Source organism: Engystomops pustulosus, unplaced genomic scaffold, assembly GCF_040894005.1.
Source record: "Engystomops pustulosus unplaced genomic scaffold, aEngPut4.maternal MAT_SCAFFOLD_485, whole genome shotgun sequence".
Classification (NCBI taxonomy): Eukaryota; Metazoa; Chordata; class Amphibia; order Anura; family Leptodactylidae; genus Engystomops; species Engystomops pustulosus.
This window is the reverse complement of record NW_027285364.1, coordinates 24,830-40,000: the sequence shown is the minus strand read 5'-3', so window position 1 is coordinate 40,000 and position 15,171 is coordinate 24,830.

The window sequence follows — 15,171 nt, the reverse complement described above, 5'->3', positions numbered from 1 at the left end:
AGCCAGTTGGCCTATCCGGCCACATGTCACTGTCCCCCGGCCAGACTTGGCGGCAAGTCCCGGGGAGGAACAAGCCCATGGAAGTAGGAGCTCCGACTTCCAAAGTGATGACGTCAGCGGGAGCAGCCGCTCGGCCGTATCCGGCGGCATGTCACTGTTCCCCGGCCAGACTTGGCGGCAAGTCCCGGGGACGAACAAGCCCATGGAAGTAGGGGCTCAGCGGGAGCAGCCAGTTGGCCTATCCGGCCACATGTCACTGTCCCCCGGCCAGACTTGGCGGCAAGTCCCGGGGAGGAACAAGCCCATGGAAGTAGGAGCTCCGACTTCCAAAGTGATGACGTCAGCGGGAGCAGCCGCTCGGCCGTATCCGGCGGCATGTCACTGTTCCCCGGCCAGACTTGGCGGCAAGTCCCGGGGACGAACAAGCCCATGGAAGTAGGGGCTCAGCGGGAGCAGCCAGTTGGCCTATCCGGCCACATGTCACTGTCCCCCGGCCAGACTTGGCGGCAAGTCCCGGGGAGGAACAAGCCCATGGAAGTAGGAGCTCCGACTTCCAAAGTGATGACGTCAGCGGGAGCAGCCGCTCGGCCGTATCCGGCGGCATGTCACTGTTCCCCGGCCAGACTTGGCGGCAAGTCCCGGGGACGAACAAGCCCATGGAAGTAGGGGCTCAGCGGGAGCAGCCAGTTGGCCTATCCGGCCACATGTCACTGTCCCCCGGCCAGACTTGGCGGCAAGTCCCGGGGAGGAACAAGCCCATGGAAGTAGGAGCTCCGACTTCCAAAGTGATGACGTCAGCGGGAGCAGCCGCTCGGCCGTATCCGGCGGCATGTCACTGTTCCCCGGCCAGACTTGGCGGCAAGTCCCGGGGACGAACAAGCCCATGGAAGTAGGGGCTCAGCGGGAGCAGCCAGTTGGCCTATCCGGCCACATGTCACTGTCCCCCGGCCAGACTTGGCGGCAAGTCCCGGGGAGGAACAAGCCCATGGAAGTAGGAGCTCCGACTTCCAAAGTGATGACGTCAGCGGGAGCAGCCGCTCGGCCGTATCCGGCGGCATGTCACTGTTCCCCGGCCAGACTTGGCGGCAAGTCCCGGGGACGAACAAGCCCATGGAAGTAGGGGCTCAGCGGGAGCAGCCAGTTGGCCTATCCGGCCACATGTCACTGTCCCCCGGCCAGACTTGGCGGCAAGTCCCGGGGAGGAACAAGCCCATGGAAGTAGGAGCTCCGACTTCCAAAGTGATGACGTCAGCGGGAGCAGCCGCTCGGCCGTATCCGGCGGCATGTCACTGTTCCCCGGCCAGACTTGGCGGCAAGTCCCGGGGACGAACAAGCCCATGGAAGTAGGGGCTCAGCGGGAGCAGCCAGTTGGCCTATCCGGCCACATGTCACTGTCCCCCGGCCAGACTTGGCGGCAAGTCCCGGGGAGGAACAAGCCCATGGAAGTAGGAGCTCCTACTTCCAAAGCGATGACGTCAGCGGGAGCAGCCGCTCGGCCGTATCCGGCGGCATGTCACTGTTCCCCGGCCAGACTTGGCGGCAAGTCCCGGGGGACGAACAAGCCCATGGAAGTAGGGGCTCAGCGGGAGCAGCCAGTTGGCCTATCCGGCCACATGTCACTGTCCCCCGGCCAGACTTGGCGGCAAGTCCCGGGGAGGAACAAGCCCATGGAAGTAGGAGCTCCTACTTCCAAAGCGATGACGTCAGCGGGAGAAGCCGCTCGGCCTATCCGGCCACATGTCACCGTCCCCCGGCCACACTTGGCTATAGGTCCCGGGGAGGAATAATGCCCATGGAAGTAGGAGCTCCTACTTCCAAAGGGGCAAGTCAGCGGGAGCAGCCACTTGGCCTATTCGGCCAAGTTTCACTGTTCCCCGGCCACACTTGGCTGTAGGTCCCGGAGAGGAATAATGCCCATGGAAGTAAGAGCTCCTACCTCCAAAGGGGCAAGTCAGCGGGAGAAGCCACTTGGCCTATCCGGCCACATGTCACTGTCCCCCGGCCAAGCTTGGCTGTAGGTCCCGGGGAGGAATAATGCCCATGGAAGTAGGAGCTCCTACTTCCAAAGGGGCAAGTCAGCGGAAGAAGCCACTAGTTCTATCCGGCCAAGAGTCACTGTTCCCCGGCCTTACTTGGCAGTAGGTCCCGGGGAGGAATAATGCCCATGGAAGTAGGAGCTCCTACTTCCAAAGGGGCAAGTCAGCGGGAGAAGCCACTTGGCCTATCCGGCCAAGAGTCACTGTTCCCCGGCCACTCTTGGCAGTAGGTCCCGGGGAGGAATAATGCCCATGGAAGTAGGAGCTCCTACTTCCAAAGGGGCAAGTCAGCGGGAGAAGCCACTAGTTCTATCCGGCCAAGAGTCACTGTTCCCCGGCTACACTTGGCAGTAGGTCCCGGGGAGGAATAATGCCCATGGAAGTAGGAGCTACTACCTCCAAAGGGTGAAGACACTTGGCTCTAAGTCCCCGAGAGGTATACTGCCCATGGGAGTAAGAGCTCCTACTTCCAAAGGGGCAAGTCAGCGGGAGAAGCCACTTGGCCTACCCGGCCAAGAGTCACTGTTCCCCGGCCACACTTGGCAGTAGGTCCCGGGGAGGAATAATGCCCATGGAAGTAGGAGCTCCTACTTCCAAAGGGGCAAGTCAGCGGGAGAAGCCACTTGGCCTACCCGGCCAAGAGTCACTGTTCCCCGGCCACACTTGGCAGTAGGTCCCGGGGAGGAATAATGCCCATGGAAGTAGGAGCTCCTACTTCCAAAGGGGCAAGTCAGCGGGAGAAGCCACTTGGCCTATCCGGCCACATGTCACTGTCCCCCGGCCACACTTGGCTGTAGGTCCCGGGGTGGAATAATGCCCATGGAAGTAGGAGCTCCTACTTCCAAAGGGGCAAGTCAGCGGGAGCAGCCACTTGGCCTATCCGGCCAAGTGTCACTGTTCCCCGGCCACACTTGGCTGTAGGTCCCGGAGAGGAATAATGCCCATGGAAGTAAGAGCTCCTACCTCCAAAGGGTGAAGACACTTGGCTCTAAGTCCCCGAGAGGTATACTGCCCATGGAAGTGAGAGCTCCTACTTCCAAAGGGGCAAGTCAGCGGGAGAAGCCACTTGGCCTATCCGGCCAAGAGTCACTGTTCCCCGGCCACACTTGGCAGTAGGTCCCGGGGAGGAATAATGCCCATGGAAGTAAGAGCTCCTACTTCCATAGGGGCAAGTCAGCGGGAGAAGCCACTTGGCCTATCCGGCCAAGAGTCACTGTTCCCCGGCCACACTTGGCAGTAGGTCCCGGGGAGGAATAATGCCCATGGAAGTAGGAGCTCCTACTTCCAAAGGGGCAAGTCAGCGGGAGAAGCCACTTGGCCTATCCGGCCACATGTCACTGTCCCCCGGCCACTCTTGGCTGTAGGTCCCGGGGAGGAATAATGCCCATGGAAGTAGGAGCTCCTACTTCCAAAGGGGCAAGTCAGCGGGAGAAGCCACTTGGACTATCCGGCCAAGAGTCACTGTTCCCCGGCCACACTTGGCAGTATGTCCCGGGGAGGAATAATGCCCATGGAAGTGGGAGCTCCTACTTCCAAAGGGGCAAGTCGGCGGGAGAAGCCACTTGGCCTATCCGGCCAAGAGTCACTGTTCCCCGGCCACACTTGGCAGTAGGTCCCGGGGAGGAATAATGCCCATGGAAGTAAGAGCTCCTACTTCCAAAGGGGCAAGTCAGCGGGAGAAGCCACTTGGCCTATCCGGCCAAGAGTCACTGTTCCCCGGCCACACTTGGCAGTAGGTCCCGGGGAGGAATAATGCCCATGGAAGTAAGAGCTCCTACTTCAATAGGGGCAAGTCAGCGGGAGAAGCCACTTGGCCTATCCGGCCAAGAGTCACTGTTCCCCGGCCACACTTGGCAGTAGGTCCCGGGGAGGAATAATGCCCATGGAAGTAGGAGCTCCTACCTCCAAAGGGTGAAGACACTTGGCTCTAAGTCCCCGAGAGGTATAATGCCCATGGAAGTAAGAGCTCCTACTTCCAAAGGGGCAAGTCAGCGGGAGAAGCCACTTGGCCTATCCGGCCAAGAGTCACTGTTCCCCGGCCACACTTGGCTGTAGGTCCCGGGGAGGAATAATGCCCATGGAAGTAGGAGCTCCTACTTCCAAAGGGGCAAGTCAGCGGGAGAAGAGCCACTTGGCCTATCCGGCCAAGAGTCACTGTTCCCCGGCCACACTTGGCAGTAGGTCCCGGGGAGGAATAATGCCCATGGAAGTAGGAGCTACTACCTCCAAAGGGTGAAGACACTTGGCTCTAAGTCCCCGAGAGGTATACTGCCCATGGGAGTAAGAGCTCCTACTTCCAAAGGGGCAAGTCAGCGGGAGAAGCCACTTGGCCTATCCGGCCAAGAGTCACTGTTCCCCGGCCACACTTGGCAGTAGGTCCCGGAGAGGAATAATGCCCATGGAAGTAGGAGCTCCTACTTCCAAAGGGGCAAGTCAGCGGGAGAAGCCACTTGGCCTACCCGGCCAAGAGTCACTGTTCCCCGGCCACACTTGGCAGTAGGTCCCGGGGAGGAATAATGCCCATGGAAGTAGGAGCTCCTACTTCCAAAGGGGCAAGTCAGCGGGAGAAGCCACTTGGCCTATCCGGCCACATGTCACTGTCCCCCGTCCACACTTGGCTGTAGGTCCCGGGGTGGAATAATGCCCATGGAAGTAGGAGCTCCTACTTCAAAAGGGGCAAGTCAGCGGGAGCAGCCACTTGGCCTACCCGGCCAAGTGTCACTGTTCCCCGGCCACACTTGGCTGTAAGTCCCGGAGAGGAATAATGCCCATGGAAGTAAGAGCTCCTACCTCCAAAGGGCGAAGACACTTGGCTCTAAGTCCCCGAGAGGTATACTGCCCATGGAAGTGAGAGCTCCTACTTCCAAAGGGGCAAGTCAGCGGGAGAAGCCACTTGGCCTATCCGGCCAAGAGTCACTGTTCCCCGGCCACTCTTGGCTGTAGGTCCCGGGGAGGAATAATGCCCATGGAAGTAGGAGCTACTACCTTCAAAGGGGCAAGTCAGCGGGAGAAGCCACTTGGCTTATCCGGCCAAGAGTCACTGTTCCCCGGCCACAATTTGCAGTATGTCCCGGGGAGGAATAATGCCCATGGAAGTAGGAGCTACTACCTCCAAAGGGTGAAGACACTTGGCTCTAAGTCCCCGAGTGGTATACTGCCCATGGAAGTAAGAGCTCCTACTTCCATAGGGGCAAGTCAGCGGGAGAAGCCACTTGGCCTATCCGGCCAAGAGTCACTGTTCCCCGGCCACACTTGGCAGTAGGTCCCGGGGAGGAATAATGCCCATGGAAGTAGGAGCTCCTACTTCCAAAGGGGCAAGTCAGCGGGAGAAGCCACTTGGCCTATCCGGCCAAGAGTCACTGTTCCCCGGCCACTCTTGGCTGTAGGTCCCGGGGAGGAATAATGCCCATGGAAGTAGGAGCTACTACCTCCAAAGGGGCAAGTCAGCGGGAGAAGCCACTTGGCCTATCCGGCAAAGAGTCACTGTTCCCCGGCCACACTTGGCAGTATGTCCCGGGGAGGAATAATGCCCATGGAAGTAGGAGCTACTACCTCCAAAGGGGCAAGTCAGCGGGAGAAGCCACTTGGCCTATCCGGCAAAGAGTCACTGTTCCCCGGCCACACTTGGCTGTAGGTCGAGGGGAGGAATAATGCCCATGGAAGTAGGAGCTCCTACTTCCAAAGGGGCAAGTCAGCGGGAGAAGCCACTTGGCCTATCCGGCAAAGAGTCACTGTTCCCCGGCCACACTTGGCTGTAGGTCCCGGGGAGGAATAATGCCCATGGAAGTAGGAGCTCCTACTTCCAAAGGGGCAAGTCAGCGGGAGAAGCCACTTGGCCTATCCGGCCAAGAGTCACTGTTCCCCGGCCACACTTGGCAGGAGGTCCCGGGGAGGAATAATGCCCATGGAAGTAGGAGCTCCTACTTCCAAAGGGTCAAGTCAGCGGGAGAAGCCACTTCGCCTACCCGGCCAAGTGTCACTGTCCCCCGGCCACACTTGGCAGTAGGTCCCGGGGAGGAATAATGCCCATGGAAGTAGGAGCTCCTACTTCCAAAGGGGCAAGTCAGCGGGAGAAGCCACTTCGCCTACCCGGCCGAGTGTCACTGTCCCCCGGCCAGACTTGGCGGCAAGTCCCCGGGAGGAATAATGCCCATGGAAGTAGGAGCTCCTACTTCCAAAGGGGCAAGTCAGCGGGAGAAGCCACTTGGCCTATCCGGCCACATGTCACTGTCCCCCGGCCAGACTTGGCGGCAAGTCCCGGGGAGGAATAATGCCCATGGAAGTAGGAGCTCCTACTTCCAAAGGGTCAAGTCAGCGGGAGAAGCCACCTCGCCTACCCGGCCAAGTGTCACTGTCCCCCGGCCACTCTTGGCTGTAGGTCCCGGGGAGGAATAATGCCCATGGAAGTAGGAGCTCCTACTTCCAAAGGGGCAAGTCAGCGGGAGAAGCCACTTGGCCTATCCGGCCACATGTCACTGTCCCCCGGCCACACTTGGCAGTAGGTCCCGGGGAGGAATAATGCCCATGGAAGTAGGAGCTCCTACTTCCAAAGGGGCAAGTCAGCGGGAGAAGCCACTTGGCCTATCCGGCCAAGAGTCACTGTTCCCCGGCCACACTTGGCAGTAGGTCCCGGGGAGGAATAATGCCCATGGAAGTAGGAGCTACTACCTCCAAAGGGGCAAGTCAGCGGGAGAAGCCACTTGGCCTATCCGGCCAAGAGTCACTGTTCCCCGGCCACACTTGGCAGTAGGTCCCGGGGAGGAATAATGCCCATGGAAGTGGGAGCTCCTACTTCCAAAGGGGCAAGTCAGCGGGAGAAGCCACTTGGCCTATCCGGCCAAGAGTCACTGTTCCCCGGCCACACTTGGCAGTAGGTCCCGGGGAGGAATAATGCCCATGGAAGTAAGAGCTCCTACTTCCATAGGGGCAAGTCAGCGGGAGAAGCCACTTGGCCTATCCGGCCAAGAGTCACTGTTCCCCGGCCACACTTGGCAGTATGTCCCGGGGAGGAATAATGCACATGGAAGTAGGAGCTACTACCTCCAAAGGGTGAAGACACTTGGCTCTAAGTCCCCGAGAGGTATACTGCCCATGGAAGTAAGAGCTCCTACTTCCAAAGGGGCAAGTCAGCGGGAGAAGCCACTTGGCCTATCCGGCCAAGAGTCACTGTTCCCCGGCCACACTTGGCTGTAGGTCCCGGGGAGGAATAATGCCCATGGAAGTAGGAGCTCCTACTTCCAAAGGGGCAAGTCAGCGGGAGAAGCCACTTGGCCTATCCGGCAAAGAGTCACTGTTCCCCGGCCACACTTGGCTGTAGGTCCCGGGGAGGAATAATGCCCATGGAAGTAGGAGCTCCTACTTCCAAAAGGGCCAGTCAGCGGGAGAAGCCACTTGGCCTATCCGGCCAAGAGTCACTGTTCCCCGGCCACACTTGGCAGTAGGTCCCGGGGAGGAATAATGCCCATGGAAGTAGGAGCTCCTACTTCCAAAGGGGCAAGTCAGCGGGAGAAGCCACTTCGCCTACCCGGCCGAGTGTCACTGTCCCCCGGCCAGACTTGGCGGCAAGTCCCGGGGAGGAATAATGCCCATGGAAGTAGGAGCTCCTACTTCCAAAGGGGCAAGTCAGCGGGAGAAGCCACTTGGCCTATACGGCCACATGTCACTGTCCCCCGGCCACACTTGGCAGTAGGTCCCGGGGAGGAATAATGCCCATGGAAGTAGGAGCTCCTACTTCCAAAGGGGCAAGTCAGCGGGAGAAGCCACTTCGCCTACCCGGCCAAGTGTCACTGTCCCCCGGCCAGACTTGGCGGCAAGTCCCGGGGAGGAATAATGCCCATGGAAGTAGGAGCTCACTTGGCTCTAAGTCTTCGAGAGGTATAATGCCCATGGAAGTAAGAGCTCCAACTTCCAAAGGGGCAAGTCAGCGGGAGAAGCCACTTCGCCTACCCGGCCAAGTGTCACTGTCCCCCGGCCAGACTTGGCGGCAAGTCCCGGGGAGGAATAATGCCCATGGAAGTAGGAGCTCCTACTTCCAAAGGGGCAAGTCAGCGGGAGAAGCCACTTGGCCTATCCGGCCACATGTCACTGTCCCCCGGCCACACTTGGCAGTAGGTCCCGGGGAGGAATAATGCCCATGGAAGTAGGAGCTCCTACTTCCAAAGGGGCAAGTCAGCGGGAGAAGCCACTTCGCCTACCCGGCCAAGTGTCACTGTCCCCCGGCCAGACTTGGCGGCAAGTCCCGGGGAGGAATAATGCCCATGGAAGTAGGAGCTCCTACTTCCAAAGGGGCAAGTCAGCGGGAGAAGCCACTTGGCCTACCCGGCCAAGTGTCACTGTCCCCCGGCCACTCTTGGCTGTAGGTCCCGGGGAGGAATAATGCCCATGGAAGTAGGAGCTCCTACTTCCAAAGGGGCAAGTCAGCGGGAGAAGCCACTTGGCCTATCCGGCCACATGTCGCTGTCCCCCGGCCAGACTTGGCGGCAAGTCCCGGGGAGGAATAATGCCCATGGAAGTAGGAGCTCCTACTTCCAAAGGGGCAAGTCAGCGGGAGAAGCCACTTCGCCTACCCGGCCAAGTGTCACTGTCCCCCGGCCACTCTTGGCTGTAGGTCCCGGGGAGGAATAATGCCCATGGAAGTAGGAGCTCCTACTTCCAAAGGGGCAAGTCAGCGGGAGAAGCCACTTGGCCTATCCGGCCACATGTCACTGTCCCCCGGCCAGACTTGGCGGCAAGTCCCGGGGAGGAATAATGCCCATGGAAGTAGGAGCTCCTACTTCCAAAGGGGCAAGTCAGCGGGAGAAGCCACTTCGCCTACCCGGCCAATTGTCACTGTCCCCCGGCCAGACTTGGCGGCAAGTCCCGGGGAGGAATAATGCCCATGGAAGTAGGAGCTCACTTGGCTCTAAGTCTTCGAGAGGTATAATGCCCATGGAAGTAAGAGCTCCTACTTCCAAAGGGGCAAGTCAGCGGGAGAAGCCACTTCGCCTACCCGGCCAAGTGTCACTGTCCCCCGGCCAGACTTGGCGGCAAGTCCCGGGGAGGAATAATGCCCATGGAAGTAGGAGCTCCTACTTCCAAAGGGGCAAGTAAGCGGGAGAAGCCACTTCGCCTACCCGGCCAAGTGTCACTGTCCCCCGGCCAGACTTGGCGGCAAGTCCCGGGGAGGAATAATGCCCATGGAAGTAGGAGCTCCTACTTCCAAAGGGGCAAGTCAGCGGGAGAAGCCACTTCGCCTACCCGGCCAAGTGTCACTGTCCCCCGGCCAGACTTGGCGGCAAGTCCCGGGGAGGAATAATGCCCATGGAAGTAGGAGCTCCTACTTCCAAAGGGGCAAGTCAGCGGGAGAAGCCACTTCGCCTACCCGGCCAAGTGTCACTGTCCCCCGGCCAGACTTGGCGGCAAGTCCCGGGGAGGAATAATGCCCATGGAAGTAGGAGCTCCTACTTCCAAAGGGGCAAGTCAGCGGGAGAAGCCACTTGGCCTACCCGGCCAAGTGTCACTGTCCCCCGGCCACTCTTGGCTGTAGGTCCCGGGGAGGAATAATGCCCATGGAAGTAGGAGCTCCTACTTCCAAAGGGGCAAGTCAGCGGGAGAAGCCACTTGGCCTATCCGGCCACATGTCGCTGTCCCCCGGCCAGACTTGGCGGCAAGTCCCGGGGAGGAATAATGCCCATGGAAGTAGGAGCTCCTACTTCCAAAGGGGCAAGTCAGCGGGAGAAGCCACTTCGCCTACCCGGCCAAGTGTCACTGTCCCCCGGCCACTCTTGGCTGTAGGTCCCGGGGAGGAATAATGCCCATGGAAGTAGGAGCTCCTACTTCCAAAGGGGCAAGTCAGCGGGAGAAGCCACTTGGCCTATCCGGCCACATGTCACTGTCCCCCGGCCAGACTTGGCGGCAAGTCCCGGGGAGGAATAATGCCCATGGAAGTAGGAGCTCCTACTTCCAAAGGGGCAAGTCAGCGGGAGAAGCCACTTCGCCTACCCGGCCAATTGTCACTGTCCCCCGGCCAGACTTGGCGGCAAGTCCCGGGGAGGAATAATGCCCATGGAAGTAGGAGCTCACTTGGCTCTAAGTCTTCGAGAGGTATAATGCCCATGGAAGTAAGAGCTCCTACTTCCAAAGGGGCAAGTCAGCGGGAGAAGCCACTTCGCCTACCCGGCCAAGTGTCACTGTCCCCCGGCCAGACTTGGCGGCAAGTCCCGGGGAGGAATAATGCCCATGGAAGTAGGAGCTCCTACTTCCAAAGGGGCAAGTAAGCGGGAGAAGCCACTTCGCCTACCCGGCCAAGTGTCACTGTCCCCCGGCCAGACTTGGCGGCAAGTCCCGGGGAGGAATAATGCCCATGGAAGTAGGAGCTCCTACTTCCAAAGGGGCAAGTCAGCGGGAGAAGCCACTTCGCCTACCCGGCCAAGTGTCACTGTCCCCCGGCCAGACTTGGCGGCAAGTCCCGGGGAGGAATAATGCCCATGGAAGTAGGAGCTCCTACTTCCAAAGGGGCAAGTCAGCGGGAGAAGCCACTTCGCCTACCCGGCCAAGTGTCACTGTCCCCCGGCCAGACTTGGCGGCAAGTCCCGGGGAGGAATAATGCCCATGGAAGTAGGAGCTCCTACTTCCAAAGGGGCAAGTCAGCGGGAGAAGCCACTTCGCCTACCCGGCCAAGTGTCACTGTCCCCCGGCCAGACTTGGCGGCAAGTCCCGGGGAGGAATAATGCCCATGGAAGTAGGAGCTCACTTGGCTCTAAGTCTTCGAGAGGTATAATGCCCATGGAAGTAAGAGCTCCTACTTCCAAAGGGGCAAGTCAGCGGGAGAAGCCACTTCGCCTACCCGGCCAAGTGTCACTGTCCCCCGGCCAGACTTGGCGGCAAGTCCCGGGGAGGAATAATGCCCATGGAAGTAGGAGCTCCTACTTCCAAAGGGGCAAGTCAGCGGGAGAAGCCACTTCGCCTACCCGGCCAAGTGTCACTGTCCCCCGGCCAGACTTGGCGGCAAGTCCCGGGGAGGAATAATGCCCATGGAAGTAGGAGCTCCTACTTCCAAAGGGGCAAGTCAGCGGGAGAAGCCACTTGGCCTACCCGGCCAAGTGTCACTGTCCCCCGGCCAGACTTGGCGGCAAGTCCCGGGGAGGAATAATGCCCATGGAAGTAGGAGCTCACTTGGCTCTACGTCTTCGAGAGGTATAATGCCCATGGAAGTAAGAGCTCCTACTTCCAAAGGGGCAAGTCAGCGGGAGAAGCCACTTCGCCTACCCGGCCAAGTGTCACTGTCCCCCGGCCAGACTTGGCGGCAAGTCCCGGGGAGGAATAATGCCCATGGAAGTAGGAGCTCACTTGGCTCTAAGTCTTCGAGAGGTATAATGCCCATGGAAGTAAGAGCTCCTACTTCCAAAGGGGCAAGTCAGCGGGAGAAGCCACTTCGCCTACCCGGCCAAGTGTCACTGTCCCCCGGCCAGACTTGGCGGCAAGTCCCGGGGAGGAATAATGCCCATGGAAGTAGGAGCTCCTACTTCCAAAGGGGCAAGTCAGCGGGAGAAGCCACTTCGCCTACCCGGCCAAGTGTCACTGTCCCCCGGCCAGACTTGGCGGCAAGTCCCGGGGAGGAATAATGCCCATGGAAGTAGGAGCTCCTACTTCCAAAGGGGCAAGTCAGCGGGAGAAGCCACTTCGCCTACCCGGCCAAGTGTCACTGTCCCCCGGCCAGACTTGGCGGCAAGTCCCGGGGAGGAATAATGCCCCATGGAGCTCGGGCAGACTAGAAGTAACCTCGTCTGCCCGCTGGAGGGCGCCCTTCCCGGAGCGGAGGGGACCCCCTTGGCCACCAAGTGCAAGCCGAGTTTGGAGCTCGAAACCCGGCCACGCTTGGTCGTAGGTCCCGGTGAGGAACATGGCCATGGAAGTCGGAGCTCAAACCTCCAAACTGACCTCAGCCGGAGCACTTGCTGAGGCTGCCCGGGCATGGGTTACTGTTCCCCGGGCACACTTGGTCGTAGGTCCAAGTGTGGAACGTGTCCATGGAAGTTGAAGTGAAGAGAACCGCGAAAGGGAGTTTTTGCGCGAAGCCGCGGCCGAGGAGGGCTCACCGATCCCGGCGTGATTTCTGCCAGGCCCGGTACCCAAACCGAACTCCGCATGGTGGCTGGATCCGCGACCCTGGAACCCTGGGCCGGGAGCCTAGGGGCGAGAGGGGCCCCATGGAGCTCGGGCAGACTAGAAGTACCCTCGTCTGCCCGCTGGAGGGCGCCCTTCCCGGAGCGGAGGGGACCCCCCAAGCGACCAAGTGCAAGCCGAGTTTGGAGCTCGAAACCCGGCCACACTTGGTAGTATGTCCCGGTGAGGAACATGCCCATGGAAGTAAGAGCTCAGCGGGAGCAGCCACTCAGGCTACACGGGAATGTGTCACTGTCCCCCGGCCAAGACTTGGCGGCAAGTCCCGGGGAGGAATAGTTCCCATGGAAGTAGCTCAGCGGGAGCAGCCACTCAGGCTACCCGGGAATGTGTCACTGTCCCCCGGCCAAGACTTGGCGGCAAGTCCCGGGGAGGAATAGTTCCCATGGAAGTAGCTCAGCGGGAGCAGCCACTCAGGCTACCCGGGAATGTGTCACTGTCCCCCGGCCAGACTTGGCGGCAGGTCCCGGGGAGGAATAGTGCTCATGGAAGTAGCTCAGCGGGAGCAGCTGCTGAGGCTACCCGGGAATGTGTCACTGTCCCTCGGCCACACTTGGTCGTTGATTCCTGATGAGGAACATGCCCATGGAACTAAAGAGTTCAGCGGGAGCAGCCGCTCAGGCTACCCGGGAATGTGTCACTGTCCCCCGGCCAGACTTGGCGGCAGGTCCCGGGGAGGAATAGTGCCCATGGAAGTCGGAGCTCCAACCTCCAAGTTGACCTCAGCGGGAGCAGCCGCTGAGGCTACCCGGGCCTGGGTGACTGTTCCCCGGCCACACTTGGTCGGAGGTCCCGGTGTGGAACATGCCCATGGAAGTTGAAGGGAAGAGAACCGCGAAAGGGAGTTTGGAGGCTGAGCCGCGGCCGAGGAGGTCTCACCGATCCCGGCGTGATTCCAGCCAGGCCCGGTACCCTATACCGAACTCGACAGGGTGGCTGTATCCGGGACCCTGGAACCCTGGGCGGGGAGCCTAGGGGCGAGAGGGGCCCCATGGAGCTCGGGCAGACTAGAAGTACCCTCGTCTGCCCGCTGGAGGGCGCCCTTCCCGGAGCGGAGGGGACCCCCCAAGCGACCAAGTGCAAGCCGAGTTTGGAGCTCGAAACCCGGCCACACTTGGTAGTATGTCCCGGTGAGGAACATGCCCATGGAAGTAAGAGCTCAGCGGGAGCAGCCACTCAGGCTACCCGGGAATGTGTCACTGTCCCCCGGCCAGACTTGGCGGCAGGTCCCGGGGAGGAATAGTGCCCATGGAAGTAGCCCAGCGGGAGCAGCCGCTCAGGCTACCCGGGAATGTGTCACTGTCCCCCGGCCAGACTTGGCGGCAGGTCCCGGGGAGGAATAGTGCTCATGGAAGTAGCTCAGCGGGAGCAGCTGCTGAGGCTACCCGGGAATGTGTCACTGTCCCTGGGCCACACTTGGTCGTTGGTTCCTGATGAGGAACATGCCCATGGAAGTAAGAGTTCAGCGGGAGAAGCCGCTCAAGCTACCCGGGAATGTGTCACTGTCCCCCGGCCAGACTTGGCGGCAGGTCCCGGGGAGGAATAGTGCCCATGGAAGTCGGAGCTCCAACCTCCAAGTTGACCTCAGCGGGAGCAGCCGCTGAGGCTACCCGGGCATGGGTGACTGTTCCCCGGCCACACTTGGTCGGAGGTCCCGGTGTGGAACATGCCCATGGAAGTTGAAGGGAAGAGAACCGCGAAAGGGAGTTTGGAGGCTGAGCCGCGGCCGAGGAGGTCTCACCGATCCCGGCGTGATTCCAGCCAGGCCCGGTACCCTATACCGAACTCGGCAGGGTGGCTGTATCCGGGACCCTGGAACCCTGGGCGGGGAGCCTAGGGGCGAGAGGGGCCCCATGGAGCTCGGGCAGACTAGAAGTACCCTCGTCTGCCCGCTGGAGGGCGCCCTTCCCGGAGCGGAGGGGACCCCCAAGCGACCAAGTGCAAGCCGAGTTTGGAGCTCGAAACCCGGCCACACTTGGTAGTATGTCCCGGTGAGGAACATGCCCATGGAAGTAAGAGCTCAGCGGGAGCAGCCACTCAGGCTACCCGGCAATGTGTCACTGTCCCCCGGCCAAGACTTGGCGGCAAGTCCCGGGGAGGAATAGTGCCCATGGAAGTAGCTCAGCGGGAGCAGCCGCTCAGGCTACCCGGGAATGTGTCACTGTCCCCCGGCCAGACTTGGCGGCAGGTCCCGGGGAGGAATAGTGCTCATGGAAGTAGCTCAGCGGGAGCAGCCACTCAGGCTAACCGGGAATGTGTCACTGTCCCTGGGCCACACTTGGTCGTTGGTTCCTGATGAGGAACATGCCCATGGAAGTAAGAGTTCAGCGGGAGCAGCCGCTCAGGGCTACCCGGGAATGTGTCACTGTCCCCCGGCCAGACTTGGCGGCAGGTCCCGGGGAGGAATAGTGCCCATGGAAGTCGGAGCTCCAACCTCCAAGTTGACCTCAGCGGGAGCAGCCGCTGAGGCTACCCGGGCATGGGTGACTGTTCCCCGGCCACACTTGGTCGGAGGTCCCGGTGTGGAACATGCCCATGGAAGTTGAAGGGAAGAGAACCGCGAAAGGGAGTTTGGAGGCTGAGCCGCGGCCGAGGAGGTCTCACCGATCCCGGCGTGATTCCAGCCAGGCCCGGTACCCTATACCGAACTCGGCAGGGTGGCTGTATCCGGGACCCTGGAACCCTGGGCGGGGAGCCTAGGGGCGAGAGGGGCCCCATGGAGCTCGGGCAGACTAGAAGTACCCTCGTCTGCCCGCTGGAGGGCGCCCTTCCCGGAGCGGAGGGGACCCCCAAGCGACCAAGTGCAAGCCGAGTTTGGAGCTCGAAACCCGGCCACACTTGGTAGTATGTCCCGGTGAGGAACATGCCCATGGAAGTAAGAGCTCAGCGGGAGCAGCCACTCAGGCTACCCGGCAATGTGTCACTGTCCCCCGGCCAAGACTTGGCGGCAAGTCCCGGGGAGGAATAGTGCCCA